Raw genomic sequence first — 19,277 nt, 5'->3', positions numbered from 1 at the left:
CTGGAGCCATCTGGCCTGCTGCAACTTTTTCTCAAGCTGCAGAAAAGACATTCGGGCTTGGTGAAGAGATATTGCACTGCTGCACAGAAATTTGTTCCTGTGCATAAATTTTTGCACACCTCTGAATTCCACAGAATAGAGGTCCCCTTAGCACTTCTGAACAAGAAGGATAAGGGGGATCTGCAAGCTCAGCAGTCCAATATAAGTTTGAAACAAAACACCGCTGGAGGAATACATATTTTTACTGATGCTATTTTAACCAAACTGCTAGTACATGTCATATGTATTTATCATCCTCATGTTACAAGTAAGACATTTAATGGAAAGCAATGCTTCACTTCTTGACTTCATAATTAAGTTGAAAACGAAGCAAAGTAAAATTACTGTTGACATGTTGGTCCATACTACATATTTCATTAAGATCATCTCCTCAAAATATATTCAAGACCATATTTAGGACCTAATATGGACCTAATATGAAATCATGGAATTCACATTAACTCCTCCCCCTTAAAAAAAAAAAAAAAACAACCCCCACATGAAATACCCATTTAATTTCCTTTGGGATTTAAACCATAGACACAGATATTGAACAAGTGGTTCCTGTAACACTTACTACCAGAAAATCTCATCATATTAACAGGACACGATAAACAGAAATCCTCGGAGGAAAACCTTTTCTGAATTATTTACAAACAGCAGAGAACGATAAATTACTTTCTAGTAATACCGCTTTCCTTGTCGTCTTCTCCCGTCTGATCGTAATCAACTTAACTTAATGGTGTCAAGGGATTCGCTTTGTCCAAACTAGAAGCGGGAGGTAACAAGATTAAATGGACATCACGGACGGTCCACGCTCCCACCGCTCACTGATCTTGGAGCTTTCCTCCAAGAATAAAACACAAACAGGCCGATACAGAAAAATGCACGGTAGAGCCGGCGAGCGCCCGCTCTCCCGACGCGCGCACAGGCCACTCTTCTGGGCGCACGATTCAGAAAGCCCAGGTATGTAAATTAGGGCCCGCGGTAAAAGGAGGCGGCGGCTGTCAGCGGGTTTGACAGCCGACGCTCAATTTTACCGGCATCTGTTCTCGAACCCGCTGACAGCCACAGGTTCGGAAAACGGACGCCGGCAAAATTGAGCGTCCGTCTTCCAACCCACGGGCCGTGGGCAGATTTTTAATTTTTTTTTTTTTTTAATTTTTGGGCCTCCTACTTAATATCGCTATAATATTAAGTCAGAGGGTGTAGAGAAAAGCAGTTTTTTTCTGGTGCCAGCCGAAATAAACGCCAGCCTTTGGCAGGCGTTAATTTCTGAAAGTAAAATGTGCGGCATGGAATAACTAATAGGGAATAACTAATAGGGCCATCAACATGCATTTGCATGTTGCAGGCGCTATTAGGTTCGGGGGGGTTGGACGTGCATTTTCAACGCGCTATTACCCCTTACTGTATAAGGGGTAAAAATAGTGCCTTGAAAACGCCTGGCCAAACGCAGGCTAACCGTGCACTCTGCCGGAGCACACTTTATTGTATCGGCCTGAAAGAGATTAGGCATTAAAAGTTGAAGGGAGTGTAGACTTATTTAACATTTTTATATACAGACCTTCATGAAAATATTTATATCAAATCGGTTTACATGGAACTTAGGGACTAACTAAATAACCATATAACAAGAAGGAAAAAACCAAGTTACATATAACAAGGGTATCGAACTTGGGGGGCTAGAGTAGCCAGGAAGTAGAAGAACAGCAAAAACTTGAGGGTAAATATATATGTATATACTGAGATAGGTCCAAGAGACTAGTTAGTGGGGTGGATCCTGGTTGGGAGGTATGTTGACATTTTAGAGATTAGGGGAAAGCTTGGAGGAAAAGCCAGGTCTTAAGTTTTTTTCGGAAGGTTAGAAGGCAGGGTTCCAGTCTTAGGTCAGTCAGTAAATTGTTCCAAATGAGAGGGCCCACTGTGGAGAATGCACAATCTTTGGAGGGACTTGTAGAGTTCCTTTGTATGCTTCTCTGATGGGTCTTGCGGATGAGTAGAGTTTGAATGGGATCTGAAGGTCTAGTGGTAATTGATTGTGGATGGTTTTGTGGATTATGGTGAGTGCCTTGTGTAAGATTCTGTATTTTATTGGCAGCCAGTGTAAGTTTCGGAGTATGGGAGTGATGTGAGCTCCCCGGTTAGTGTTGGTTAAGATTCTAGCTGCTGCGTTCTGGAGCATCTGTAGTGGTTTGGTGGCGGAGATGGGTAGCCCCAGGAGGAGAGCATTGCAATAGTCAGTTTTGGAGAACAGCGTTGACTGGAGGACTGTTCTGAAGTCCTGAAAATGAAGAAGGGGTTTGAGTCTTTTCAGAACTTGAAGCTTATAGAAACAGTCCTTAGTGGTGTTGTTGATGGATTTCTTTAGATTCAGATGGTTATCGAGGATTACTCCTAGGTCTCTTACTTGTGTGATCCGGGAGTTGGGGAATGTCCGATCAGTCCGGGTCGAGTGGTCGGGGGAGATTAGAAGGATTTCAGTCTTGGCTGCATTGAGAACCAGGTTCAGGCTGGAGAGGAGGTGATTAATGGACTTGAGGCAATTTTCCCAGTATGTAAGAGTTTTTGGAAGGGATTACTTTATGGGGATCAAGATCTGTACGTCATCTGCATAGAGGTAGTGTATTAAGTTTAGGCTCGTGAGCAGCTGACAGAGGGGCAGTAGATAGATATTGAAGAGTGTAGGTGATAGAGAAGAGCCTTGGGGGAAGCCTAGAGTTGATTTGAAGTTTGGGGATTCTTTGTTATTGAAAGAATGAAACAGTAACTTGCCAGGCTTGTCAGCTGGACTCTCCTGTACTCTGAGTAAACATGAGTTTTACTCTTGTGGGGTATAGCACAGCAGTGCTCGGAGACTGGAGCTCTCACATTATGTTGTTCTAGAAGTACAGAATGACCACTACTGTTGGACCTGGGCAAGCCTTCCGGAATGCTGCACGAAAGAGATAAGAACACAGGAAATGCCGTGCTGAGTAGGTCACATCAAGGGTTCATCGAGCCTAGCATTCTCTCTCTGGCAGTGGCCAGTCCGAGTCACAAGCACCCAGTCAGACTCCCAATAGTTTATCTATGTCTTATATAACACTCCCAGGGATAAGCACTGGCTTTATTAAGTCTCCTTGGCTAATAACCATCTAAGAACTTTTCTTTCAGGAACTTGTCCAATTCTCTTTTGAACCCCACTATGTGAGTTGCCTTGACCATGTCCTCTGGCATCAGATTCCATTGCTTGAATATGCATTGAGTGCAAAAAATATACTTCCTAAGATTTGTTGTAAATCTGTCAGCTGCTAATTTCATGGTGTCCTCTAGTCCTAAGTGTTGTTTGAAAGGGTAAATAACAGTTACCTATTTACCCACTCCACTTCACTCGTGATTTTATAAATCTCAATCATATCCCCTTCTCAGCCGTCTCTTTTCCACGCTAAGGAGCCCTAATCTGTTTAGTCTTTCTCCATAAGGGAGTTTTTCCATCCCCTTTATCATTTTTGTCATCCTTCTCTGTACGCTATGTCTTTAAAGAGATGGGACGACCAGAACTGCACACAATACTCAAGGTGCAATCGCACCATAGATCTAATACAAAGACATTATGATGTTCTCAGTTTTGTTCTTGATTCCTTTCCAAATAATTCCTAACAATCTATTTGCCTTTTTGGTCGCTGCAGTATACTGAGCCGAATATTTCAAGATACCGTCTACAAGGACCCAGCAATCCTTTTCCTGGGTGGTGACTCCTAACATGGAACCCAGGATTATGTACCTACAATTGGGATTATTTTTTCCCTTGTGCAATATTTGCTCGGGTCCATATTAAATTGCATCTGCCATTTAGAAACCCACTCTCCTGTTCTCACAAGGTCCTTCTGTAGTTCTTCACAATGCACTGTTGTTTTAGTGACTCAAAACAATTTTGTGTCATCTGCAAATCTGGTCACCTCACTCATTGTTCCTTTCTCCAGATGATTTAAGAATATGCTAAATAGCACAAATTCCAATAAAGATTGCTGGGGCACTCCACTAATGACCTTTCTCCATTTGGGAAACTGACTATTTACTTCTAGCCTATATTTCATGTCTTTTATCCAGTAACCAATCCACAATAAGACACTCCCCTCTTATCCCATGAACACCAGTTTTCTGAGGAGTCTCATGAGGGCCTTTGTAAAATGCCTTCTGAAAATCCAAATACACTAACTATATCAATCAGCTCATCTTTGTTCACGTTTACACCCTCAAAAAAAAATCTAGTAAATAAATAGTAAAGAATAGCTTTGACCATTTTGCCCAGCACAGACATGTCCACTGGTCTTTAGTTTCATGGATCATCCCTGCAGCCCTGTTTAAAAATTGGGAATCACAATCGCCACTCTCCAGTCTTCTGATACCATGGCTGTTTTAAACGATAGGTTGCAAATCACCAGAAACAGATCTATAATTTAATTTTCAAGGTCCTTCAGAACTCTGGGGTAAATACCATCTGGTCCTGGTGATTTGTTATTCTTTAGTCTGTCAATCTGAGTTATTACATCCTCTAGTTTCACAGGATTCCATCTAGTCGCTCAGAGTCATCTCTATCAAAAAATGTTTCTGATGTGGATATGATCCAGACATCCTCCTCAGTAAAGAGAGAGGTAAGAATTCATTAAGGGAGAACATAAATACATAAGTACATTAGATTTGCCATACTGAGTCAGTCCAAAGGTCCATCAAGCCCAGTATCCTGTTTCCAACAGTGGCCAAATCCAGGTCATAAGTACCTGGCAGGATCTCACATTTATTTGTTCTAGAGGGTGAGGTAATTTGCCATCAGTAGTCCCTGAGTAGGAAATGAACCCTGGCTTCCCTGGTTCAGGGCCCTTCGCTCTAACCACTAGGCAACTACTCCACTCCAAAATAACCATCCTTTATCTGCTTCACTCCACTCATGATTTTATAAACTTTTATCGTGTCCGCTCACAGATGACTCTTCTGTAACCTGTACTGCCCCATGTCAGGAGCAGCAAGAATTGAACCCGCAGCCCCAGGTGTTCAAGGCTGGGAGACCTTGCAGCAGAGCTACAAAGGCTACTAGATATTCAAATGCTCCTTAGCAGATAAATTGGTCTTAATCGGCTACGTAGTGGCTGTGGAATATCTGGCTAGTTATCAGTGGACAGGCAGTGGGGGCATAACTGGTTGGCGCTACCTATCTGGTTAACTTAGCTGGATGAGTGGAGATATTGAGCCTTATCCGGTTAAATTAACCAGGCAAGTTAAACGTGGCCCTTTAGTAGGTCTAAAGTTAAACAGATAAGCTTATCCGGTTAACTTTAATGCTTATCTGGGCATATTCAGTAGCATTGCCATGCCACTGAATATCCCATGTAAGTTAGCCAGTTCAGTCTTATCCAGCTAATTTACATAGCAAGATATATTTTAATATTGGCCCCTTAGTTTTTTTTGCTATTTTCTTGTCCTCCCTGACCTCTTGGTCTTCCAGCGGGCCCAAGTGATTCCCTCACAGGCTTTTTGCTTCAAATATACTTGGAAAAGATTTTAATACTTATTTTTACCTCTATGGTAAGCTTCTTTTCAATTTCTCTCCTAACCTGTTTAATTAACTTTTTACATCTAACTTGCCAATGCTTACGCTTGTCCCTATTTTCCTCATTTGGGTCTGCGTTCCATTTTTTGAATGATGCCCTTTTGGTTTTAATTGCCTCTTTCACCTCACTATCAAACCACACCAGCAGTCGTTTGGTTTTCCTTCAATCTTTTTTAATGAATGGAATACATTGTGTCTGGGCCTCAAGGATGGTAATTTTAAATAGTGTCCACATCTCCTGCAATTCTTTTAACCTTGTGGATTGCTCCTTTCAGTTTGTGTAACACATTTCATCATAGTCTCCCTTTATATACTGTAGTTAAATGCTATTGCAATGGTTTTCCTTAGTATTTGCTCTCCAATGATTATGCCAAATTTTATTACATTATGACCACTGTTGCCAAGCATATCCACTACATTTTCTCTTGCACCAGGTCCTGTATGCCACTGAGATCTAATATAGTTCCCCACTTCGTTGGTTTCCATAACCAACTGCTGCATGATGCAATCACTGACAGCATCTAGGAACTTTACCTCCCTTCCATACCCTAATGTAACATTTACCTGATCAATACTTGGGAAATTGACGTCTCCTACTATTATTGTGTTGCTCATTTTACTAGACAGTCTATAATCTCTGTTAGCATTTTGCAGTCTGTTTCCTCATTCTGGTCAGGCAGGCAGTAATTATATTCCTACGGTACTATACTCTTTCCTTTTACCCTTGGAATTTCTATCCATAAGGATTCCAGAGTGAAGTTTGTCTCCTGCAAAACTTTTATTCTGCTTGACTCTGCCATCCCTCCCCCAATTTTATCTGCTCTGTCAAGCTGATGATATTTGTATCCTAGTGTCAGTGTCCCATTGGTTATTCTCCTTTGATTAGGTCTCTGAGATGCCTATATTGTCTATGTCTTCCTTTAGCATCATACATTCCAACTCTCCAGTTTTTGTTTTTTTCAGACTTCTGAAATTTGCCTAGACATTTTAAAGTAGTTTAATTTGTATTTCTATTTTTATATGCATCCATAATTGCTTATTATCAGATGATACAGGCAGTTTGGAGCCATTATAGGCATGTTCTGTATTTAAATATATCTAGGTTTTTTTCAGCCTTTACAATCACCTCTCTATCGGGACATTCTAACTTACCTGGTTTGCAAGTATCCTTTGAAGATACCTCCCTCTAAACCATGCACTGCTGAGCAGCTGTCTGCTTTTCCCCATGTTCTATCTCCTTTTTAAAAGTTAGTGCTAGTAGCCTGGTTCCACTCTGGTTAAAGTGGAGACCATCTCATCAGAATAGGCTCCCCCTTCCTAACCCTCTTCTCTGCATCGTCGTCTCATCCACTTTGGAACTTGGCTTGCCTCTGATGTCCTGGGTGTGGAATGGGAAGCATTTCTGAGAATGCAACACGGGAGGCTCTGGATTTCAACTTCCTATCTAAGAGCCTAAATGTAGCCTCCAGAACCTCCCCATGTCACTGGTACCCAAATGTACCATGACAGCCAGCTCCTCCCCAACACGCTCCAAAATTTTTATCTAGGTGGCACAAGGTCTGCCTCCTTCGCACCAGGGGCAAGTTACCAAGCAATCCTCATACTCACCAGTCATTTACTTTCCTATTGATTGAATCACCCACTACAATGGCCGCCTTAACCCGTCCCCTCCTGGGCATGGACCCCTGAAGACACATCCTCAGTGTGAGAGGATAATGGATCACCTGGAGTGCAGGACCTAGCTACATAATCACTGCCTACCATGCCAAGGTGATGATTCTCCTGCCAGACGATCTTACTCTTCCAAAATAAAACAAGGGCTGCCAGATCGGAGTTGGGACCACTCTATGTCCTTGAAGGTCTTCCCTATATATAACTCTGCCTGCTTCCACTCCTCTAGGTCTGCTACTCTGGCCTCTTTGCATTGGATGCACACATATAACCTCTCAGCAACAGATAGATAATCATACATGTGGCTCTCAGTGCAAAGACTAGATAGCCCCATCTCGCTGCTGAGCTTCTGTCTGTATCTTAATTTGTTGAGTTGATAAAGTCTCAAGGACTGATTAAGTAGCAGCTATGGCTCAATTTAAGGGTTGCTAAATGTGATTAGGGTTTTTAAATGTATTAGGTGCCTTTTAGAATCTATGGTTTTTAAATTTGATAATTGGGCAATTGTTAGTGAATGATCAGTAGCAGGACTAAAATTAATCTATCACTAAAATCAGGATTAGTTTTATTTTAAGTGACGAAGTAACTTATTTTGAAAACACTCCTCCTAGTGGAAGTGATAATCTATATCTCAAAAATGAGACAGGAGTAGGTGGGAACCAAACTAGAAACTAACTGCTCAGAAACCAGTACTCTCACCTCAGATCAATTAAGTGATCTCTGCAAACTCACAGTTCAAACACTGGCAAATAAATACCATGTTTTTCTAGCACAGAGAATTGGCCTATTTTCCCACTACACAAGCAATTCTAACACAGGCAAACAAATACTATCCTTTATTAACTCAGGAAATGAAAGTTTATTTTCCCACTACAAAGACAATTTTAACACTGGCAAATGAATGCTAACTTTAAACCTAGCACACAATATAAACAGCCTGTAATAATTTAACCCTCCAAGAATTTTTTTTTTTTAAGTTTTATCTCAAGATTTAAGTGCTTCTTTCCAGCAAGTCCAAACATACCACCAGCAGATGAAGTGAATATTTAGGGGACAGCAAGATGGCTGCTGTTTGAGACTGGTGCGGAAAAGGGTCTTTCCGTGTGCTATCTTAAAAATTCCATTACCTTAATATAATGCGTCACACTAAGCGCAAGGCAAAGCTAAGGGAGATTTCTACTTCTTCTCCCTTGCCGGAGTCATCTCAGCCGCGGATTGAGTCCTTTTTCGCGACGACATCAGAGCCAATGCCGGTACAGAGAGCCGCTGTGGACGCCGACACTGAGTGGGTGTCTGCGCTACTGGCTGATGCGATATCGTTAAATCCCGGCGCACCGTGCACTCCCTTCTCCACCCTAAGCCACGAGAATATCAACAGGTATTGTGGGTCTCAGAGAGGAGGAGAAAAGAAAGCTGCAGTTTGAAATCCCTGCAGAGGATACACCAGGTATCGCTGAGTTTTTAAATCGCTGGTGAGGCCCTCTCTCCCTATATTACAACTGGGGATATTGTTACCTCGGAAGGAGTTAATAATTTGGGGATGAGAGGTTTATGAGCCAGGCGGGAGTGGGGGAACTGGAGCCCAGGACTGTCATATGGCTGCTTTATCCCCTCTGGTAAAGCCATCTGAGATTAACATGGACTCTTTATGGTCGGCAATAAAGTCACTGGAAACTGCTATCTTAAACCTGACTAAAATTACCCTCAATTCAAATCAACATTTTCTTAATACTGAAAACAAAATTTCTTCACAAAATATAAAAGTTGGAGCACTTGGAATCTCGGGTAGATACAGTGGAGTCCCTCCAGCATAATTTGGTTCGAATGGACATTGTGAAGGCAAAGAAACTGGAAAATATTGAAAATTCTTTGAAATTTCTGAACTCACGAGTTCTTAATTTTCCTTATTTAAAACCGATTTCATCATATGAGATGTTTAAAACCAGTGATTTCAAAGATATATCATCTTCCCTTGAAGGAAGATACCTCAAGGAGGGATTTGGCAGTAGATGTCTCATTAAATTTGACATAAGTATTGGAGTCATCAATAGATACTGTGATAACAACAAGAGCGACACTATTAGTGTCTTCTGCACTCCCAACTGATCATGATAAGGTGTTACGTTTGTTTATGCGGAATCGCCTATTAGTTTCATGGGGAAAAAATATGGATGTACCCAGATTTAGCCAGAGTTTTTCAAGAAAGGAGGAAGAAATTTCTTAGTATGCGACCAGAAGAATTGGCCAGAGAAGGCAACTTTCTTTTGAATATATACCTGTAAATGTGCATTGAATTACTTAAATCTTAAATATGTTTTCTTTGAACCATCGTAACTTCATGCGTTCCTGGACACACATACCCAAGTTGCACCTGTAATGGGCTCAGAAGAAGGATAATGTACTTTGATGGATCTCAAACTTTTCTTTGATATAAAACTTTGTTTTTTTTTCTTTATTTGTATACCGCTTAGATACACCTGCTCTCCTAAATTACTTAAAATTTATCAGATAAAGAAAGTATTGCTTATAGCGTTTTTCAATTGATAATTCCTGAGTTATCTGTATTTGTACAACAGGTATTTCTTGTTGTAAATAATGAAAATACTTCAAAATAAATTATATATAAAAAAAAAGTTAATATTTAGATGTGAAGGCAATTATCCTTCATTAGTAAAACAGGCCATTTTGATGGACCCCTTGATCCAATTAGGTTATTGGATCAAGGCGTATGCTTTGGCAGATTTAGTGGTCACACTCTTCATTTGGCAGATCAAAATTTGTTGACTATTCTAAATTTTAGAGAGTATCATCATTACCAGGATACCAGAAACTGAGCTTTCTCTATGATAGACCCTGTGATTTTGAATGCTGTGAAGGCTGAAATTAAGAGGAATATAACATTTTTAGGAAACTAAAAACTGATATTCGAGTGTATTGATCCTGATTAAGGTTTTTGATATTGTATGTTTTGTTTTTATTATGCATGTCCATTTGTTATCCGCACAGAGGGCCAGATTTTCAAACACCTACGTGCGTAAATGCCGAGGATTTACGCGCATAGGTGGTCTTACGCACGCCGGGTCTATTTTCAGAGGCCCGGCTGTGCACATAAAGCCCCGGGATGCATGTAAGTCCTAGGGCTTCGGGAAAGGGGTGGGGAGGGGGCAGGGCGGGGCTAGAGGCCCCCGGCACAGCGGCCATTTGCCACTATGCTGGGGGATTGGAGTGCCAGCAGGATGCTGGCAGGCGCAACAGGTAAAATAAAAATGTTTTGGGGGGGGCTAGCTTAGGGCTAGGGAGATTAGTGTAGGGGGTAGGAAGTTCTCTCCCAGTCTGCTTCAATTTCGGAGCGAACTGGGAGGGAACTGTGCAAGGCCAAAGGCATCAGCGCATGCAGGGTGCACAAGTGTGCACACCCTTGTGCGCGCCAACCCCCAATTTTATAACAAAGTATTCAACCAATTGCATCAGAACATGTGTTCTCCCATCAGATTATGAAGTTTCCCTTTTTTTTTTATATACAACTAAGCCATTGGAATAGCTCCTTTTCATTAGTTTGAGTGCTCAAAGCTTACAGCCACATATTTGACACTGTGACACACAGGAATAGCCTTTATCTAAACTTTGTAACAAACACAAGGATACTCTCAATTCATGTTTGCAGCAATGTTATGTTAAATGCCACCTTTAAATGCATTAGGTATTTTGTTTGGTCTGTTTCAGAGCTATATGATTTCTCATTTGTAAGTGTACAGTATTCTGTGTCTTGTGTATATTGTCTGTGTATATTGTAATTTAATGAATGTTAGTTATTTCTTTAGATGTATTGTCATGTGTATTGTCATTTTAGTGAATATTAGATTAGTATTCATTTTAATCTTATATGTAATCAAATATTAGAGTGTATCCTCTGCACTATACAATTGTAAAAACATATGGTTGTTTAACATTTTAATGTTTGATTAGACTATTAAAAATGTTTTAATATATGTAATATATGGGATTCCTTTATTTGATATATATCCTGCTAATTTGGAATCTGTTTACCCTTCTTTGTGCATTGCGTAGTATTATAAGAAAAGCCAGTATCCTTATGTTAAAGCAATGGTAACCCCTAAGGCATAGGAGAACAACCTTTCAAGATAAATCCCAAACCAAATCACAACTGGAAAGAGGAGGGGAAAAAATGATAACAGAAAGGAGATAAGGATTGCACTCAGGTTTCTCCACATAGGGAGTGAGTGAAACCTACTGCAAGACCCCGAGACCTACAACCACGGAGAATCGTGCAGCCACCAACTTCCCAGGAGAGTCCTAGACAAGACCAACTATATGGGAAAAACACAAGTTAGAGAACTTTACAAGATAAGCCTGTAAACCTGAAAACTGACTGGCAGAACAGAGGCCAGTGAAACACCATCGTTAAGGAAAAATCTTTCAGAAAGCACAACTAAGGAGCTGAAAGAGAGCTCACCAGTGCACAAAGAAACAGAATAAGAACCCATTAGAGAATCAGGACCCTAAGGTAAAAACAAATATGTTTAACTCCACAAAGGAATGACATTCCTGAGAATTCTCTGAATCCAACCTCTGAAAAAAAAAAGAGCCAAAAGCTGTGCTTTCAGGAAATTAAAGGATCACCCCCTATGCAGATCCTTGTACATGAAGGTAAAAAATAATCAAGATAGCCAACTGCCAATGCGAAACAGACAGTTCATTGCCGCAATTCTCAAGCGAATGCCAGACCTGAAGATCAGCCCAAAAAATAGAGGAAAACATATGAGCTTTTAGCAAGAAACAATGACTGGTGAGGAAATCTCAAGCGGATTGTGACAAAATGCAGGACGACCCAGCAATTCTGGAAGATTGGGCTTCCAAATGGCAGATGAAATTTAATATGGACAAGTGCAAAGTGATACATAGAGGGAAAAATAACCCTTGCTGTAGTTACACGATGTTAGGTTCTATCTTAGGAGTTACCACCCAGGAAAGAGATCTAGACATCATAGTTGATAACACATTGAAACTGTCAGCTCAGTGTGGTGTGGCAGTCAAAAAAGCAAACAATGTTAGGAATTATTAGGAATGGAATAGCAAATAAAACGATGGATGTCATAATGCCTCTGTATTGCTCCATGGTGAGACCGCATCTTGAATACTGTGCGCAATTCTGGTCACCGCATCTCAAAAAAGATATAGTTGCACTGGAGAAAGAGCAAAGAAGGGCGGCCAAAATGATAAGTGGCATGGAACGGCTGCCCTATGAGGTAAGGCTAAGGAAGTTAGGGCTGTTCAGTTTGGAGAAGAAATGAATGGGGGGGGGGGGGTGGAATATGATAGGGGTCTACAAAATCATGAAAGGACTTGAAAAAGTTAATGTAAATTGGTTATTTACTCTCTCAGATAATAGAGGGACTAGAAGGTACTCCATGAAGTTAGCAAGTAGCTCATTTAAATTGAAGAAAATTCTTTTTCACTCAGCACTAGGGATGTGAATCGTTTTTCAACGATTAAAATTATCGTCCGATAATGTTAATATCGTCTTAAATCGTTATAGAACACAATACAATAGAAATTCTAACGATTTATCGTTAAAAATCGTTAAATCGTGTTAGTGCGCACTAAATCGAGTTAGTGCGCACTAACTCCCCGTTAGTGCGCACTAACTCGATTTAGTGTGCACTAACTGAAAATGATACAAATAAACACTTTCCAGGTCACTGAAGGTCAGTTAGGAATGAATATGTGTTCCTATTGGCTGGCTGCCCTCTTATCTATTGATGTTACCAAGGTTACCACTGAGGTGATGGTTGGGGGGATGGGAAATGGAACTGGAAACTAACGAACACCAACAGAAAATGAAACAAAGTGTTCACACTTCCCAGGTCAGTAAAGGTCACTTAGGAATGAATATGTATGTATGTATTCCTATTGGCTGGCTGTGCTCTTATCTATTGATGTTACCAAGGCTAACACTGAGGTAATGGTTGGGGGGATGTGAAATGGAAACAGTTGGAAGCTTGACAAAAAAAGTAATGTAATGATCAGCACTCACGTGACTAGAACTTGTTTGTTTATTATTTTTGTTAGCAGGCACCTGAAATGCTAGTGCATGTTGAATTTGCCAATCACTGTGCATTTTAGAAAGGTGGTCCTGGCTGGAACTGTACACAGTTCAAATATATGTAATTGATTGTTGGTAAGTGTATTTTTTAAGTAGCCACACTGGCACAAGTATGTTTACTTTTCCTCCTACTTAACTCACTAGCTCAGCTTTGTAAGAAGGGCTTCTCTGCTTGTGTGTTGTTTTTGTTTGGTGTGAGGAGAGCAGAAACATCAGATCTTTATTCAATCTACTACAGTCATCTCTTACAGTGTCCTATCCCTATTAATACCAGGAGTGTTGTGATCTTCCTGCACACAGTGCCCTAACCCTGATACCAGTCTGAGACAGCTCCCTCCCTGCATTACTAGTGAGAGGCTGGCTTCACAGACAGGGGGGAGCTGCCTGACCTTCACTCCTGACTTCCCCCATGTCCCAGCTAGTGAATGGTGTGTGGGTGAGGGGGGGTGGGGAGGAGGATGGTGAAGTCTGAGACAGCTCCCTCCCTGCATTACTAGTGAGAGGCTGGCTTCACAGACAGGGGGGAGCTGCCTGACCCTCACTCCTGACTTCCCCCATGTCCCAGCTAGTGAATGGTGTGTGGGTGAGGGGGGGGGGGGAGGAGGATGGTGAAGTCTGAGACAGCTCCCTCCCTGCATTACTAGTGAGAGGCTGGCTTCTCAGACAGGGGGGAGCTGCCTGACCCTCACTCCTGACTTCCCCCATGTCCCAGCTAGTGAATGGTGTGTGGGTGAGGGGGGGGGGGAGGAGGATGGTGAAGTCTGAGACAGCTCCCTCCCTGCATTACTAGTGAGAGGCTGGCTTCACAGACAGGGGGGAGCTGCCTGACCCTCACTCAAGCAGAGAAGCCCTTCTTACAAAGCTGAGCTAGTGAGTTAAGTAGGAGGAAAAGTAAACATACTTGTGCCAGTGTGGCTACTTAAAAAATACACTTACCAACAATCTATTACATATATTTGAACTGTGTACAGTTCCAGCCAGGACCACCTTTCTAAAATGCACAGTGATTGGCAAATTCAACATGCACGTGTCTGCTAACAAAAATAATAAACAAAGAAGTTCTAGTCACGTGAGTGCTGATCATCACATGTCAAGCTTCCAACTGTTTCCATTTCACATCCCCCCAACCATTACTTCAGTGGTAACCTTGGTAACATCAATAGATAAGAGCACAGCCAGCCAATAGGAATACATATTCATTCCTAAGTGACCTTTACTGACCTGGGAAGTGTGAACACTTTGTTTCATTTTCTGTTGGTGTTCATGAGTTTCCAGTTCCATTTCCCATCCCCCCAACCATCACCTCAGTGGTAACCTTGGTAACATCAATAGATAAGAGGGCTGCCAGCCAATAGGAACACATATTCATTCCTAACTGACCTTCAGTGACCTGGAAAGTGTCTATTTGTATCATTTTGAGTTAGTGCGCACTAACGGGGAGTTAGTGCGCACTAACTCGAGTTAGTGCGCACTAATCGTAAAAAACGATTTTTAACGATTTTTCAACGAAATAATCGTGCCAAACACGATTTTCTTCTCCTGCCACACGATTTCTATCGTTAAGACGATATGGAAAACGATTCACATCTCTACTCAGCACATACTTAAGCTCTGGAAGTCATTGCCAGAGGATATGATTACAGCAGTTAGTGTAACTGGGTTTAAAAAAGGGTTGGATAAGTTCCTAGAAGAAAAATCCATAAACTGCTATTAATTAATAAGCAATAAATAGTAGCTTGAGATTTAATTGTTTGGGTACTTGCCAGGTACTTCTGACTTGGATTGGCCACTACTGGAAACAGAATACTGGGCTTGATGGACCCTTGATCTGACCCAGTATGACAATTCTTATGTACCTATACTGCACCATCCTTTGCTAGTAGGCAACATAAATCCATGCATCAGGACTGGTGTAGCAGGATAAGAAAAAACATTTTTTACATTTGGTCACCCAATAAAGTTTTTTTTTTTCTAAAGAGTCTTTTGCCCTACAATGAATAAGGTAGCATTCTTTGGAAGCAGAATCCATTTTCCATTTCTACATTCAGAAGCTTCATTTAATCATCAGAGAGGAAACCACTGCTGTGATATTCCCTGTAATTCAAAAAAAAAAAACCCTGTACTAAATAAGAAGACTGCTGTTAATTTAGAATTATAAACATATACCCAAAAGTGAAAATTCTTTCACAAATCACTGGAGAGCATCTGCAGAAAGACAGAGGAGAAAGAATGCCTTGGAAGGCTGCTGACTCTAAAAGGTCTTCTGATGAAGCAATTTAGCCTCCTATCTATATGATATCCACTGATGAGATCAAAGACTGATTTACTAATTTAGCTCTATATTTTGCCCATCATATCGAAAAAGTTCACAACATAACAATCACAGTAAATAAATACAATCGATTAACAACATACACCATACAATCTCTACCGGCCTCTAATAAATCTGCCATACAAAATCCATGCTACAATGCAACTCTACAAAATTATATATTATTCTTCCTTTTCTGCCCCTGGCCTAACTGAGCAAGCAGTCTCCTTTTATCAATTTCTTTCTGTGTGATGTCTTCCGATAGTCACTGTACCTGTTCCCATCCCTTAGAGTGTGCATGGTACTGAACAACTTCAACATATAAAATATTTTTCTATATATATTATAATTTGCAGCAAATATTTTCTTTCATACCTCAGGATGTTGGGGCTTTGTACTAGGCTGTTTACAAAAGTAGCAGTGCATGAAAGTCCAGATGGGATTTCTAAATAATAATCCCTTAATAGTGCATACCACTGTCATTCAAAATGTTATCTCTTGCTTGCCGAAATTGGTAAAGGGCTTAATTTGCATATCAGCAGCTCTGGGAAACTTTGGAATGTCTCTGCATATAATTCAGACATAAATGAGAAGCCACTACGCTACAGAGAAAGAAGAAAGAAATGAAATTCCAGGAAGGACGACTTAGAACCAATGTCAGGAAATATTTCTTCACGGAGAGGGTGGTGGATGCCTGGATTACTCTTCTGGAGGAGGTAGTAAAGACTAAACCGGTGAAAGAATTTAAAGAAGCATGGGATAAACACTGTGGATCCCTAATGGCTAGAGGATGGGAATGAAGAAAAGATGCATGGGGGGTAACTTGCCGGTGCGGCGGTTACCATCTTTAACCTATAAGCCTCGATACCATTGATGCAACTCTATCAATGCTCTCTGCTTCAACAGCTGGGAAAATAGAGGAATTGGATTTAGACAGCAATCAACAAGAGCCCCAACTTTGACAGGCTGGGAAACTAATAAGCATGTGGGTAACTTGCTGATGTGACTATTACTACCCTTAAACCAACAAGCCTGATACTTTTGATGCAATTCCAACATTGCTCTCTGCTTCAACAGCAAGGGGTAAAGGGGAATTGGATTCAGACAGCAACCAATGAGAGCCCTGACTTTTACAGTCTGGGAAATTGATAACTATAAGGGTAATATCATAAGCTTGCTGGGCAGACTGGATGGACCATTTGGTCTTTTTCTGCCATCATTTCTATGTTTCTATGTTACTGAGTCATCTGGCTAGTCTTTGGTCATTCTTAGGGCTATTCTTTGACTTGGGAAAAGGAAAATCAAAAGTAATTTGTGAATATTGCCATTAACCTTAAATTATTTTGGGGAAATACATTACAAAGTGTGGGTCCTTGGATGGTCACCTCTATTTGTCCCTCACTAAGGATAACCCTGGATATAAGCATGATAAATGACTATACATGTAGGAGTATGGTTGCATTTGTACAGTGAGGATATGGGTAATGTACGTATGTGAGAAGATGAGGTATGAATGAGAGGGAGGGCCTACTTGGTTAATGACACCTTTAGACTCACAGAGGTCCATATTCAATAGGACAGTTAGCGAACAAGTTTTCTGGCAGTTAGCCTGATAACTTGTCCCATATATTCTGCGAGATAAATGACCCACTGAATATACCAGCCTAAAGTTATCTGGCTAACTAAAACTAGATAATTAAAAACCCTATCTGTCTATGTTTGAATATAACCAGATAGGTTTTTAGTTATTCAGCTTTGGGTAGCCGGATAATGTGCTTCTTATCTGATTATCTTTAGATCTGCTCAGAAGTAGGCCTAAAGTTATTTGGCTAATCTAGCTGGATATACTAATATTAGCTAGGTTAGCCAGATATCTTAGCTCCTCCCGGAACACCCTGAAATGAAAAATTACTACTTACCTGATAATTTCCTTTTCCTTAGACCAGACAGATGAATTCAGGACCAGTGAGTTATACACCTCTACTAGCAGATGGAGACAGAGCAAAACTGACGTCACAATATATATACTCCTGCAGTGATATCAGCCTACCAGTATTCTCTTCAACTGTGGATAGACCACCAAAAACTTGATTAATAACAGATTGTATCCAGCTAGCAGATAAGGCTTCAGTGGACAGCTTTTGTCTTTTGGGACCTAGACCCCGATGAACTTTTGCCTCAGAGAAGTTTCCTCACCAGGTGCACTGAAAAACAACATTAGTAGGGTAGCATCTAATGTTTATTTTCCTCCAGGAACTAGCATCGTGACTTCTCTGCCAGATGTTCTAAGTCTCCAGTAGAAGTTGGACTCTATTTTGTAAGGCTAAAAATGCCATATATGCCAATGCATCGGTGCCCACTGTCTTTTTCTCAGACGCCTCCTGAATCCTTCTGTCCAGTTCCTTCTCGAAAACAGACAATACCAGAATCACCTTGGAAGTAGGAGAAGCGGCCATGTCTTCCTGGGTGACTTGAAGATCATCAGTGGTTACCATCTAGACCTTTGAAGTCTGTTGTTATTCCCAAGAATGATGCAAGGATGAACTGCACTCTCTAGGAGAATACTTCAGCAGCCCAAATTTCCCAGTATAGCACACCAATGGAGACCGATGCCAATGCTTGATGCACATCAGATGTCCCCCATGTTGGAACCAAAGAAGTAGAATCCTTTGTTTCCTTTAGGTCAGTGGTTCTCAACCCTGTCCTGGGGACCCCCCCCAGCCAGTCGGGTTTTCATGATATCCACAATGAATATGCATGAGAGAAAATTTGCGTGTTATGGAGGCAGTGTATGCAAATTTTCTCTCATGCATATTCATTGTGGATATCATGAAAACCCGACTGGCTGGGGGGGTCCCCAGGACAGGGTTGAGAACCACTGCTTTAGGTGAAAAGAGCTGGATGATGGCTTCTATGGATGCTCGATGTCGAGAGGCATGGATGCCCTCCTAATGTTGATGCATTACCAGCAATTGGTGTAGCTCCTGGGTTCCACAATGCTAATGTTAATGAGCCAGACTTAACTGTCCCGAAGACACATACTGCTAAGGCAGTACTTTAAAACTATGCGCATGACTGCTCTAACGTTAACATGTTCAGCTCCCACTTGGTCCCAATGTCAGAAATGCTAAATCATGGACCATGTTAAACAATGCCACGAGAGACCCTCTTCCCTTGTACACTGTATTAATTCTAAGAGCGATTTTATAGCTACAGTCAACTCGTGGGAGTCTAAGACCCAAACAAAAAACAGAAATGCCTACAGAACGTAATGGTTAAGTACCAATCTTGGATTCCTTATGTGCGTGGAAGCTGACAGTGCTGCAGGTTCTGCTCCAGGATATTTCTGGATAATAGTCCATCCAGTTTTAAAAGACTGGGGGCCAGAAAGCTTGATAAGCTAGAAGCAAAGGTATTGTTCTTATGGAGAATGGAAATGAACAAATGGCATCTTTTTCCTTGCATTGCTTTAGAGGACCCCCTGGACAAGCTCAACAATCAGGTAATGCCTGAGTGGATGTTTAGTGCATTCAGATCCAGTG

At 41.2% G+C, this 19,277-nt stretch overlaps 1 protein-coding gene across 2 annotated transcripts in view; it reads right to left on the bottom strand.

Moving 5' to 3' along the window:
- The window catches only part of SUFU (SUFU negative regulator of hedgehog signaling), a 268,510-nt gene that overhangs the window by 32,591 nt on the left and 216,642 nt on the right, over positions 1 to 19,277 (bottom strand). The window lies entirely within an intron of this gene.

The sequence above is a fragment of the Rhinatrema bivittatum genome, chromosome 7 (assembly GCF_901001135.1).
Source record: "Rhinatrema bivittatum chromosome 7, aRhiBiv1.1, whole genome shotgun sequence".
Lineage (NCBI taxonomy): Eukaryota > Metazoa > Chordata > Amphibia > Gymnophiona > Rhinatrematidae > Rhinatrema > Rhinatrema bivittatum.
Note: the sequence above shows the minus strand (reverse complement) of the source record. Positions and strands in the feature narration are given on the sequence as shown.